We start from the raw sequence: 13,278 nt of genomic DNA, 5'->3' as shown, positions 1-13,278 counted from the left end.
TTTTAAAGAAGGAATCCAAAGTTTTGAATACAGTATATAGTAGTAACAAAGGAGGATAAGTAACCTGTTTATAAATACTTGATATTATCAGACACAGCCCTATGCACACACAGTGAATATGTATAAGCCTCATATACAGTGCTCATACATCAGCCTCATGCGTGTACACAGTCCATTCACATGAGGCGAATATGTGTGTGTATGTATATGTGTGTGTGTGTGTATATATATATATATATATATATATATATGTGTGTGTGTGTATATATATATATATATATATATATATATATATGTGTGTGTGTATATATATATATATATATATTTTTACAAAAAACTTGCACTTGCTTAAATTTTTTCATCAATTTTACTTCAAAAAGTGACGTTTTGAGGATAATATATCCCCTTCCTCAGACAACAAGTGGTGCTAAAATACAGTGCATATATAAGCATCAGACAAACAAACCCCTCCCCCCAATTAGAGCAAAAAACGCCAAACTGGTTGCTATGGTGACGCATACGTCACAATGTAAACACCATAGTGAAAATGCTGATAACATATTGATAAATGAGCCATCTCAACCCTTATTATGACAGTGAACATATATGTGAAACTTCAGAGAAACTGTGGAAGCAATGTATACAGATGTGGAACCTACACAACAACACAACACTCGAAACTATACAGCAGCACCCCTGCAAAGGATATAGCCATAACCATAAGCTTAATAAATCCTGAAATTGAGTCTAGCAGGGAGAGCGAACAGTCTCACTTACCATGGAGCGCAGTGAACCGATCATCAAGGCACCCGCTAGTCACAACGCGACCTAGGAACCCGGAAAAGCTCCGGCGCATCACGTGATCATAGTGATCAGTCACAGCGATCCAGGGAGGAGACTCAAAACTTATAACAATTAAACCCATACGAGGTAGAAGAAAACAGCAGTTCACCTGGAAATAGAGAGTAGTACCTGACTAGCAATCACAACGGTTCCCATGGTCCCGGTACACATATACAGCATAGCGCAAAGTCAGGAAAACAAGGGAGCGTCACATGGAGCTAATAACCAATCGCCTGCATTGTGTCCGGTCACCATGGAGACCATGCGCAGTAATGTCGGCTAGCATCAAGCTAGATCCATAAGAAGCCAGCGGAGTACAAACAGAAAATACTAAGTCCATTCATACCCACACTCATACCAAATCGTAACAATAAGCCTAAAGTAAAATATCAAAGTGAAACACACTCTCCTACCGCAGGCATGCACTGGATGAATTGTAACCATTTTACTGGTCAGCAAGAACACACACCATACATCCTAACGCAACGCAATCCAAACTACACATCAGGGATATCACTCTATCCAAGTAACCATAAAACGGCCAGGGAACCCCAGTCCATACTTAGTACAAATTATTAACACTAGTCATGACTCGACAGTGTCATAGGGACTCATAACCAGCCTATATCCAAAGCAACATGTGTACAAATTAAAACAAAGGAGGATATACAACTCCCCACACATACTACAGGACATCAAATCATATTGGACAGTCACACAAACACCACTCAGATTGCTAGCCAAGACTCAAGACAGATAGAAAGGGGCAGAGGGAGCTAAGAGTTCAGTACAGGGGGGCATCTATCCAAAATAACCGTCACACAACTGCAGAAGCAGAATATCCGCACAACCAAAAGAGTGACATCGGCATTTTTTAGGCAACAACTGCAAAAGAGGGACAAAGTGGAATAGGTCATGGACTCTCACAATTTGCATCAACCAGATAATGTCACTTAATGTATAGCGTCGGATGCAAACTATAAACACCACCAGACTGGGGGGAGTTAACATGGGCAATATAGAATGTCCATATAGATAGTAGACAACGTCCAATAGGTCATGGACTCTCGTATTATAGACCAAAGTAGTCATCAGCGACAGTCCATCACAGCCAAAAAAATGGCGGTTGTTACAAAAAACAGTGCCAATCGAACATGGTGTTCAGTCCATGGGGTTGGAGAGTGTTCAATTGAAAGATCCACTTAGCCTCTATCTGTAAAAGAAGCCTATCCCTATCACCCCCCCGTCTGAGAGGGGGGACGTGATCAATCAATGTGAATCTCAGGTCGTGGACCCCATGTCCCTTTTCCAAAAAGTTTCGGGCTGGTCGCTGGATCCTTTTTTAAGGGATGTCCTGATGGAAGATCTATGGTTGGCTAGACGGGTTCTAGCATCATCGGTGGTCTTGCCCAGGTAGAATCTGCCACAGCTACAATTCAGTAAATACACCACGTATCTGGTAGTGCATGTAAGAACATGCCTAATCTTATAGCGTTTTCGGTGGGGGTGTCCAAATGTAGCCCCTGGAATCATAGAATTGCAGGTTGTGCACCCTAAACACCTGTAGCACCCTGGTTTCTTCCTTTGTGAGAGCCACCACGTATCTGGTGTATAACAGTGGATGGGATCAGTCAACATAAGAAGATCCTTCAGACTTTTATCCCGTTTGAACCCCACTCTTGGGTTTTGCCAAAGATTAAATGGGAGTGAAGTGTCCCCTTGTATTATGTACCAGTGTTCTTTTAATGCCTTGCCCAGTGATCTCGTCATTCTTGGCCCTCCTTCCATCCTAGACATACTAGGCATGCTCTCAGCCAGAGACCTGCTTTGGTGAATCAGACGGGGATTGTATCCTCTTTGTATGAAGCGTTGTTCCATTTCATTAAGCTGATGGTCCCTAGTTGTCATATCGCTATTATTCCTAATAGCGCGACACAGTTGAGCTTTTGGAATCTCCTTAAGTAGTGCTGTTGGATGATTGCTGGTAGCATGCAAGATCGAATTTCTATCCGTAGGCTTTCTAAATAGTGATGTTCCCAATTGGCCATTCTCCATCTTAAAGATGTTGAGATCCAGAAATACGATGTTGGATGGATCGTGTTTAAGCTTACATTTCACTGGGTTATCAAAGGAATTCAGATCTGCAAACCATGCTTCTAATTCTGCTCCAGTCCCCCTCCAGATGATCAGAAGGTCGTCGATATAAAAGGATCTCATGTTTCTGGTAAATCTGCATCACAGCCACTTCATAAAATTCCATATAGATGTTGGCTAACGAGGGGGCCACGTTCGATAGGCACTGTTTTTTGTAACAACCGACATTTTTTTGGCTGTGATGGACTGTCGCTGATGACCACTTTGGTGTATAATATGAGAGTCCATGACCTATTGGACGTTGTCTACTATCTATATGGACATTCTATATTGCCCATGTTAACTCCCCCCCCCCCCAGTCTGGTGGTGTTTATAGTTTGCATCCGACGCTATACATTAAGTGACATTATCTGGTTGATGCAAATTGTGAGAGTCCATGACCTATTCCACTTTGTCCCTCTTTTGCAGTTGTTGCCTAAAAAATGCTGATGCCACTCTTTTGGTGGTGCGGATATTCTGCTTCTGCAGTTGTGTGATGGTTATTTTGGATAGATTTCCCCCTGTACTGAGCTCTTAGCTCCCTCTGCCCCTTTCTATCTGTCTTGAGTCTTGGCTAGCAATCTGTTTGAGTGGTGTTTGTGTGACTGTTCTATATGATTTGTTGTCCTGCAGTATGTATGGGGAGTTGTATATCCTCCTTTGTTTTAATTTGTACACATGTTGCTTTGGATATAGGCTGGTTATGAGTCCCTATGACACTGTCGAGTCATGACTAGTGTTAATAATTTATACTAAGTATGGACTGTGGTTCCCTGGCCGTTTTATGGTTACTTGGATAAAGTGATATCCCTGATGTGTAGTTTGGATTCCGTTGCGTTAGGATGTATGGTTTGTGTTCTTGCTGACCGGTAGAATGGTTACAATTGATCCAGTGTATGCCTCCGGTTGGAGAGTGTGTTTCACTTTGATATTTTACTTTAGGCTTATTGTTACGATTTGGTATGCGTGTGGGTATGAATGGACTTAGTATTTTCTGTTTGTACTCCGCTGGCTTCTTATGGATCTAGCTTGATGCTAGCTGACATTACTGCGGATGGTCTCCATGGTGACCGGACACAATGCAGGTGATTGGTTATTAGCTCCATGTGAAGCGCCCTTGTGTTCCTGACTTTGCGCTATGCTGTATATGTGTATCAGGACCATGGGAACCGTTTTGATTGCTAGTCAGGTACTACTCTCTATTTCCAGGTGAACTGCTGTTTTCTTTGACCTCGTATGGGTTTAATTGTTATAAGTTTTGAGTCTCCTCCCTGGATCGCTATGACTGATCACTATGGTGACCAGATACAGTGCCGGTGATTGGCTGATTGCCTCCCACGTGATGCGCCAGAGCTTTTCCGGGTTCCTAGGTCGCGTTGTGATTAGCAGGTGCCTTGATGATCGGTTCACTGTGCTCCATGGTAAATGAGACTGTTCGCTCTCCCTGCTAGACTCAATTTCAGGATTTATTAAGCTTATGGTTATGGCTATATTCTTTGCAGGGGTGCTGCTGTATAGTTTCGAGTGTTGTGTTGTTGTGTGGGTTCCACATCTGTATACATTGCTTCCACAGTTTCTCTGAAGTTTCACATATATGTTCACTGTCATAATAAGGGCTGAGATGGCTCATTTATCAATGTTATCAGCATTTCTCCAACATAGGTGTGTCCGGTCCACGGCGTCATCCTTACTTGTGGGATATTCTCTTCCCCAACAGGAAATGGCAAAGAGCCCAGCAAAGCTGGTCACATGATCCCTCCTAGGCTCCGCCTACCCCAGTCATTCTCTTTGCCGTTGTACAGGCAACATCTCCACGGAGATGGCTTAGAGTTTTTTTAGTGTTTAACTGTAGTTTTTCATTATTCAATCAAGAGTTTGTTATTTTCAAATAGTGCTGGTACGTACTATTTACTCAGAAACAGAAAAGAGATGAAGAATTCTGTTTGTATGAGGAAAATGATTTTAGCAACCGTAACTAAAATCCATGGCTGTTCCACACAGGACTGTTGAGAGCATTAACTTCAGTTGGGGGAACAGTTTGCAGTCCTTTGCTGCTTGAGGTATGACACATTCTAACAAGACGATGTAATGCTGGAAGCTGTCATTTTCCCTATGGGATCCGGTAAGCCATGTTTATTACGATTGTAAATAAGGGCTTCACAAGGGCTTATTTAGACTGTAGACATTTTTTGGGCTAAATCGATTGATATTAACACTTATTTAGCCTTGAGGAATCATTTATTCTGGGTATTTTGATATAATAATATCGGCAGGCACTGTTTTAGACACCTTATTCTTTAGGGGCTTTCCCAAAGCATAGGCAGAGTCTCATTTTCGCGCCGGTGTTGCGCACTTGTTTTTGAGAGGCATGGCATGCAGTCGCATGTGAGAGGAGCTCTGATACTTATAAAAGACTTCTGAAGGCATCATTTGGTATCGTATTCCCCTTGGGTTTGGTTGGGTCTCAGCAAAGCAGATTCCAGGGACTGTAAAGGGGTTAAAGCTTAAAACGGCTCCGGTTCCGTTATTTTAAGGGTTAAAGCTTCCAAAATTGGTGTGCAATATTTTCAAGGCTTTAAGACACTGTGGTGAAAGTTTGGTGAATTTTGAACAATTCCTTCATGTTTTTTCGCAATTGCAGTAATAAAGTGTGTTCAGTTTAAAATTTAAAGTGACAGTAACGGTTTTATTTCAAAACGTTTTTTGTACTTTCTTATCAAGTTTATGCCTGTTTAACATGTCTGAACTACCAGATAGACTGTGTTCTGAATGTGGGGAAGCCAGAATTCCTATTCATTTAAATAAATGTGATTTATGTGATAATGACAATGATGCCCAAGATGATTCCTCAAGTGAGGGGAGTAAGCATGGTACTGCATCATTCCCTCCTTCGTCTACACGAGTCTTGCCCACTCAGGAGGCCCCTAGTACATCTAGCGCGCCAATACTCCTTACTATGCAACAATTAACGGCTGTAATGGATAATTCTGTCAAAAACATTTTAGCCAAAATGAACCCTTGTCAGCGTAAGCGTGGATGCTCTGTTTTAGTTACTGAAGAGCATGACGACGCTGATATTAATATCTCTGAAGGGCCCCTAACCCAATCTGAGGGAGCCAGGGAGGTTTTGTCTGAGGGAGAAATTACTGATTTAGGGAACATTTCTCAGCAGGCTGAATCTGATGTGATTACTTTTAAATTTAAATTGGAACATCTCCGCATTTTGCTTAAGGAGGTATTATCCACTCTGGATGATTGTGAAAATTTGGTCATCCCAGAGAAACTATGTAAAATGGACAAGTTCCTAGAGGTGCCGGGGCTCCCAGAAGCTTTTCCTATACCCAAGCGGGTGGCGGACATTGTTAATAAAGAATGGGAAAGGCCCGGTATTCCTTTCGTCCCTCCCCCCATATTTAAAAAATTGTTTCCTATGGTCGACCCCAGAAAGGACTTATGGCAGTCAGTCCCCAAGGTCGAGGGAGCGGTTTCTACTTTAAACAAACGCACCACTATTCCCATAGAGGATAGTTGTGCTTTCAAAGATCCTATGGATAAAAAATTAGAAGGTTTGCTTAAAAAGATGTTTGTTCAGCAGGGTTACCTTCTACAACCCATTTCATGCATTGTCCCTGTCACTACAGCCGCATATTTCTGGTTTGATGAACTGATTAAGGTGCTCGATAGTGACTCTCCTCCTTATGAGGAGATTATGGACAGAGTCAATGCTCTCAAATTGGCTAATTCTTTCACTCTAGACGCCTCTTTGCAATTGGCTAAGTTAGCGGCTAAGAATTCTGGGTTTGCTATTGTGGCGCGCAGAGCGCTTTGGTTGAAATCTTGGTCGGCTGATGCGTCTTCCAAGAACAAGCTACTAAACATTCCTTTCAAGGGGAAAACGCTGTTTGGTCCTGACTTGAAAGAGATTATCTCTGATATCACTGGGGGTAAGGGCCATGCCCTTCCTCAGGATCGGCCTTTCAAGGCAAAAAATAGACCTAATTTTCGTCCCTTTCGTAAAAACGGACCAGCCCAAGGTGCTACGTCCTCTAAGCAAGAGGGTAATACTTCTCAGGCCAAGCCAGCTTGGAGACCAATGCAAGGCTGGAACAAGGGAAAGCAGGCAAAGAAACCTGCCACTGCTACCAAGACAGCATGAAATATCGGCCCCCGATCCGGGACCGGATCTGGTGGGGGGCAGACTCTCTCTCTTCGCTCAGGCTTGGGCAAGAGATGTTCTGGATCCTTGGGCGCTAGAAATAGTCTCCCAGGGTTATCTTCTGGAATTCAAGGGACTTCCCCCAAGGGGAAGGTTCCACAGGTCTCAGTTGTCTTCAGACCACATAAAAAGACAGGCGTTCTTACATTGTGTAGAAGACCTGTTAAAAATGGGAGTGATTCATCCTGTTCCATTGAGAGAACAAGGGATGGGGTTCTACTCCAATCTGTTCATAGTTCCCAAAAAAGAGGGAACATTCAGACCAATCCTAGATCTCAAGATCTTAAACAAATTTCTCAAGGTCCCATCTTTCAAGATGGAAACCATTCGAACTATCCTTCCTTCCATCCAGGAAGGTCAATTCATGACCACGGTGGATTTAAAGGATGCGTATCTACATATTCCTATCCACAAGGAACATCATCGGTTCCTAAGGTTTGCATTCCTGGACAAACATTACCAGTTCGTGGCGCTTCCTTTCGGATTAGCCACTGCTCCAAGGATTTTCACAAAGGTACTAGGGTCCCTTCTAGCTGTGCTAAGACCAAGGGGCATTGCAGTAGTACCTTACCTGGACGACATTCTGATTCAAGCGTCGTCCCTCCCTCGAGCAAAGGCTCACACGGACATCGTCCTGGCCTTTCTCAGATCGCACGGCTGGAAAGTGAACGTGGAAAAGAGTTCTCTATCCCCGTCAACAAGGGTTCCCTTCTTGGGAACAATTATAGACTCCTCAGAAATGAGGATTTTTCTAACAGAGGCCAGAAAGACAAAGCTTCTGGACTCTTGTCGAATACTTCATTCCGTTCCTCTTCCTTCCGTAGCTCAGTGCATGGAAGTGATCGGGTTGATGGTAGCGGCAATGGACATAGTTCCTTTTGCGCGCATTCATCTAAGACCATTACAACTGTGCATGCTCAGTCAGTGGAATGGGGACTATACAGACTTGTCTCCAAAGATACAAGTAAATCAGAGGACCAGAGACTCACTCCGTTGGTGGCTGTCCCTGGACAACCTGTCACGAGGGATGACATTCCACAGACCAGAGTGGGTCATTGTCACGACCGACGCCAGTCTGATGGGCTGGGGCGCGGTCTGGGGATCCCTGAAAGCTCAGGGTCTTTGGTCTCGGGAAGAATCTCTTCTACCGATAAATATTCTGGAACTGAGAGCGATATTCAATGCTCTCAAGGCTTGGCCTCAGCTAGCGAGGACCAAGTTCATACGGTTTCAATCAGACAACATGACGACTGTTGCGTACATCAACCATCAGGGGGGAACAAGGAGTTCCCTAGCGATGGAAGAAGTGACCAAGATTATTCTATGGGCGGAGTCTCACTCCTGCCACCTGTCTGCTATCCACATCCCGGGAGTGGAAAATTGGGAAGCGGATTTTCTGAGTCGTCAGACATTGCATCCGGGGGAGTGGGAACTCCATCCGGAAATCTTTGCCCAAGTCACTCAACTTTGGGGCATTCCAGACATGGATCTGATGGCCTCTCGTCAGAACTTCAAAGTTCCTTGCTACGGGTCCAGATCCAGGGATCCCAAGGCGGCTCTAGTGGATGCACTAGTAGCACCTTGGACCTTCAAACTAGCTTATGTGTTCCCGCCGTTTCCTCTCATCCCCAGGCTGGTAGCCAGGATCAATCAGGAGAGGGCGTCGGTGATCTTGATAGCTCCTGCGTGGCCACGCAGGACTTGGTATGCAGATCTGGTGAATATGTCATCGGCTCCACCTTGGAAGCTACCTTTGAGACGAGACCTTCTTGTTCAGGGTCCGTTCGAACATCCGAATCTGGTTTCACTCCAGCTGACTGCTTGGAGATTGAACGCTTGATTTTATCGAAGCGAGGTTTCTCAGATTCTGTTATCGATACTCTTGTTCAGGCCAGAAAGCCTGTAACTAGAAAGATTTACCACAAAATTTGGAAAAAATATATCTGTTGGTGTGAATCTAAAGGATTCCCTTGGGACAAGGTTAAGATTCCTAGGATTCTATCCTTCCTTCAAGAAGGATTGGAAAAAGGATTATCGGCAAGTTCCCTGAAGGGACAGATTTCTGCCTTGTCGGTGTTACTTCACAAAAAACTGGCAGCTGTGCCAGATGTTCAAGCCTTTGTTCAGGCTCTGGTTAGAATCAAGCCTGTTTACAAACCTTTGACTCCTCCTTGGAGTCTCAATTTAGTTCTTTCAGTTCTTCAGGGGGTTCCGTTTGAACCCTTACATTCCGTTGATATTAAGTTATTATCTTGGAAAGTTTTGTTTTTAGTTGCAATTTCTTCTGCTAGAAGAGTTTCAGAATTATCTGCTCTGCAGTGTTCTCCTCCTTATCTGGTGTTCCATGCAGATAAGGTGGTTTTACGTACTAAACCTGGTTTTCTTCCAAAAGTTGTTTCTAACAAAAACATTAACCAGGAGATTATCGTACCTTCTCTGTGTCCGAAACCAGTTTCAAAGAAGGAACGCTTGTTGCACAATTTGGATGTTGTTCGCGCTCTAAAATTCTATTTAGATGCTACAAAGGATTTTAGACAAACATCTTCCCTGTTTGTTGTTTATTCAGGTAAAAGGAGAGGTCAAAAAGCAACTTCTACCTCTCTCTCTTTTTGGATTAAAAGCATCATCAGATTGGCTTACGAGACTGCCGGACGGCAGCCTCCCGAAAGAATCACGGCTCATTCCACTAGGGCTGTGGCTTCCACATGGGCCTTCAAGAACGAGGCTTCTGTTGATCAGATATGTAGGGCAGCGACTTGGTCTTCACTGCACACTTTTACCAAATTTTACAAGTTTGATACTTTTGCTTCTTCTGAGGCTATTTTTGGGAGAAAGGTTTTGCAAGCCGTGGTGCCTTCCATTTAGGTGACCTGATTTGCTCCCTCCCTTCATCCGTGTCCTAAAGCTTTGGTATTGGTTCCCACAAGTAAGGATGACGCCGTGGACCGGACACACCTATGTTGGAGAAAACAGAATTTATGTTTACCTGATAAATTTCTTTCTCCAACGGTGTGTCCGGTCCACGGCCCGCCCTGGTTTTTTAATCAGGTCTGATAATTTATTTTCTTTAACTACAGTCACCACGGTACCATATGGTTTCTCCTATGCTATTATTCCTCCTTAACGTCGGTCGAATGACTGGGGTAGGCGGAGCCTAGGAGGGATCATGTGACCAGCTTTGCTGGGCTCTTTGCCATTTCCTGTTGGGGAAGAGAATATCCCACAAGTAAGGATGACGCCGTGGACCGGACACACCGTTGGAGAAAGAAATTTATCAGGTAAACATAAATTCTGTTTTTCACTATGGTGTTTACATTGTGACGTAAATGTCACCATAGCAACCAGTTTGGCGGTTTTTTTTGCTCTAATTGGGGGGAGGGGTTTGTTTGTTTGCTTATATATGCACTGTATTTTAGCACCACTTGTATGTGTATATATATATATATATATATATATATATATATATGTATGTATGTATACACAAGGTAGCAAAAAGAGCGCACTCCCACTCAAAAAGACATCAACCAGGGTGCAGGCAATTATAATGATAAAGTCAGAGAAAATATTTGTGAAAAAGAACTTTAATTAGCACAAAAAGTGTGTATGTATATATATATATATATATATATATATATGTATATGTATATGTGTATATGTATATGTATATATATATATATATATATATATATATAATGTGTGTATATGTGTTCATGATAGGTAATGGCTCATTTAATTTTGTGCAAATGTTCTCTGTGGTTGGTTTTACTGGTTATGGACCAGTAAAAAAGTCATTTTTGGTTTCGTTTTGATTTTCTGTTTCGTTTTTAGTCCAGAATTTTCCTTTCAGCTGTTTTCCAGGTGATAATATACTGTTAGGGGATGATACTTTCCACTGTGGGAACACTAACAATTCGTGGCCCTTCCTTTCGGTCTTGCCACTGCACCTTGAATCTTTACAAAGGTTCTAGCGGCTCTTCAGGCAGTTATCAGATCTCAGGGCATTGCGGTGACTCTGTACCTGGATGATATCTTGATTCAGGCTCCATCTTTCATTTAGCAAGATCTCATTTGGATTCTCACTCTTCTTATTTACGAGTGGAACGTGAATCTGGAGAAGAGTTCCCTGGTACCAAATAGAAGGGTATGCTTTTTGGGAACGATCATAGATTCTGTCTATGAAGATTTTTCTGACGGAGTTCAGAAAATCCAAAATTTTTTCTTCCTGTATTTCTCTTCAGTCCTACATCCATCAGTGGCTCAGTGTATGGAAGTAAAGGATCTCTCTGAGGATAGTCCTAGTCTCAATAACGAGAGACTCTTAGTGGATTTTCAAGATTATCTGTCTCAGGGAACTTGTTTCCTGGACCATCTTGGGAGATTGTGACCACGGATGCCAGCCTGTCGGGCTGGGGAGCAGTTTGGGGCTCTTTAAAGACTCAGGGTCTTTCGACCTGAGAGGAGTCTTCTCTCCCAATCAACATCTTGGAACTGAGAGCAATATTAATTGCTCTACCGTTTGGCCTCAACTAGGTTCGGTCAGATTTATCAGATTTCGGTCTGACAACATCTCTTCAGTGGCGTATATCGACCACCAGGGGGGAACTTGGAGTTGCTTAGGTGACTCACATTCTCCAGTAGGCGGAATCTCATGATTGTCTCCTCTCTGCCATCCACATCCCAGGGGTGGACAACTGGGAAGCAGACTTTCTGAGCAGGCAGACCTTTCATCCAGGGGAGTGGGCCCTCCATCCAGGATTATTCACATGGATAACCCTCAGGTGTGGGTCCGTAGTTGGATTTCATGGCGTCACGTCTAAACGCCAAGCTTCCAAGTTACTGGTCAGGATCAAGAGATCCTCAAGTAGTTCTGATCGATGCTCTGGCGGTTCCTTGGAATTCGATCTAGCATACTTGTTCCCTCAGTTTGCCCTCCTTCCTCGAGTAATTGCTCGTATAACAGGAAAGAGCGTCTTTGATTCTCATAGCTCCTGCCTGGCCTCGCAGGATCTGGTTCGCGGATCTGGTGAAGATGTCATCTCTTCCCCCTTGGAGGTTGCCTCTGAGGAAGAACCTACTACTTCAGGGTCCCTTCCTCTACCCAAATCTAGTTTTCTGAAGCTGACTGCTTGGAGATTGAATGCCTCGTTTTCACTAGGCTTGGTTTTTCTTAGGTCATTAATAAATCTTTTGTCCTAACCCTTCTTCTCAGAAGGAACATCTGTTGCACAACCTGGATGTTGTGCGTGCTCTAAGATTTTTCTGCAAGCAACTTAGGATTTTCATCAATCTACTGCCCTATTCGTCGTTTTCGCTGGTAAGGGTCAGAAAGCCTCTTCTACTTCTCTCTCTGGTTGCAAAGTATTATCCGGATAGCTTATGAGACAGCTGGGCAACAGCCTCCTGAGAGAATTATGGCTCATTCCACTAGGGCTGTCTCTTCTTCACTGGGTTTTCAAAAATGAAGCTCAGTGGAGCAAATCTGCAAGGTGACCACTTGGTCCTTATTGCGTACCTTTTCCAATTTCTACAAATTTGGTACTTTTTGCCTCAGCTGAGGCTTCCTTTGGGAGATAAGTTCTTCAAGCGGTGGTGCCTTCTGTTTAGGTTGCCTGTCTTGTTCTCCCTTTCTTTCTGTGTCCTCTAGCTTGGGTATTGGTTCCCACTAGTAATTGTAATGAAATTGTGGACTCTCCATGCCATTGGAAAGAAAACAAAATTTATGGTTACCTGATGATACATTTCTTTCTTTCCTGGCATGGAGAGTCCACGACCTGCAATTAGTTAATGTTTAAGACAGCAGATTTTTTTTTATACAAACCTCAGGCACCTCTATTCCCTTGTGTCATCTTCTTTTTCAATTTTCCTTGCCCGAATGACTGGGATTATGGGTAATGGGAGTGACACTTAACAGCTCTGCTGGGGTGTTCTTAGCCGCCTCCTGCTGGCTAGGAGTTGAATTCATACTAGTAATTGGAATGAAATCATGGACTCTCTATGCCAGGAAAGAGAAATGTATCAGTTAAGCATACATTTTTGTTTTTCACATCAGAATTTTGCTAGTACATTAATAACCCTTTAAATATGTA

The 13,278-nt window shown here is 43.3% G+C and overlaps 1 protein-coding gene across 1 annotated transcript in view; it reads left to right on the top strand.

Annotated features, from left to right (window-relative positions):
• RELA (RELA proto-oncogene, NF-kB subunit) overlaps positions 1 to 13,278 on the top strand; it is a 210,643-nt gene that overhangs the window by 119,410 nt on the left and 77,955 nt on the right. The window lies entirely within an intron of this gene.

Source organism: Bombina bombina, chromosome 7, assembly GCF_027579735.1.
Source record: "Bombina bombina isolate aBomBom1 chromosome 7, aBomBom1.pri, whole genome shotgun sequence".
In the NCBI taxonomy this organism is placed as follows: Eukaryota; Metazoa; Chordata; class Amphibia; order Anura; family Bombinatoridae; genus Bombina; species Bombina bombina.
The sequence above is the reverse complement of the archived record's forward strand: the minus strand, read 5'-3'. Positions and strand labels throughout refer to the sequence as shown.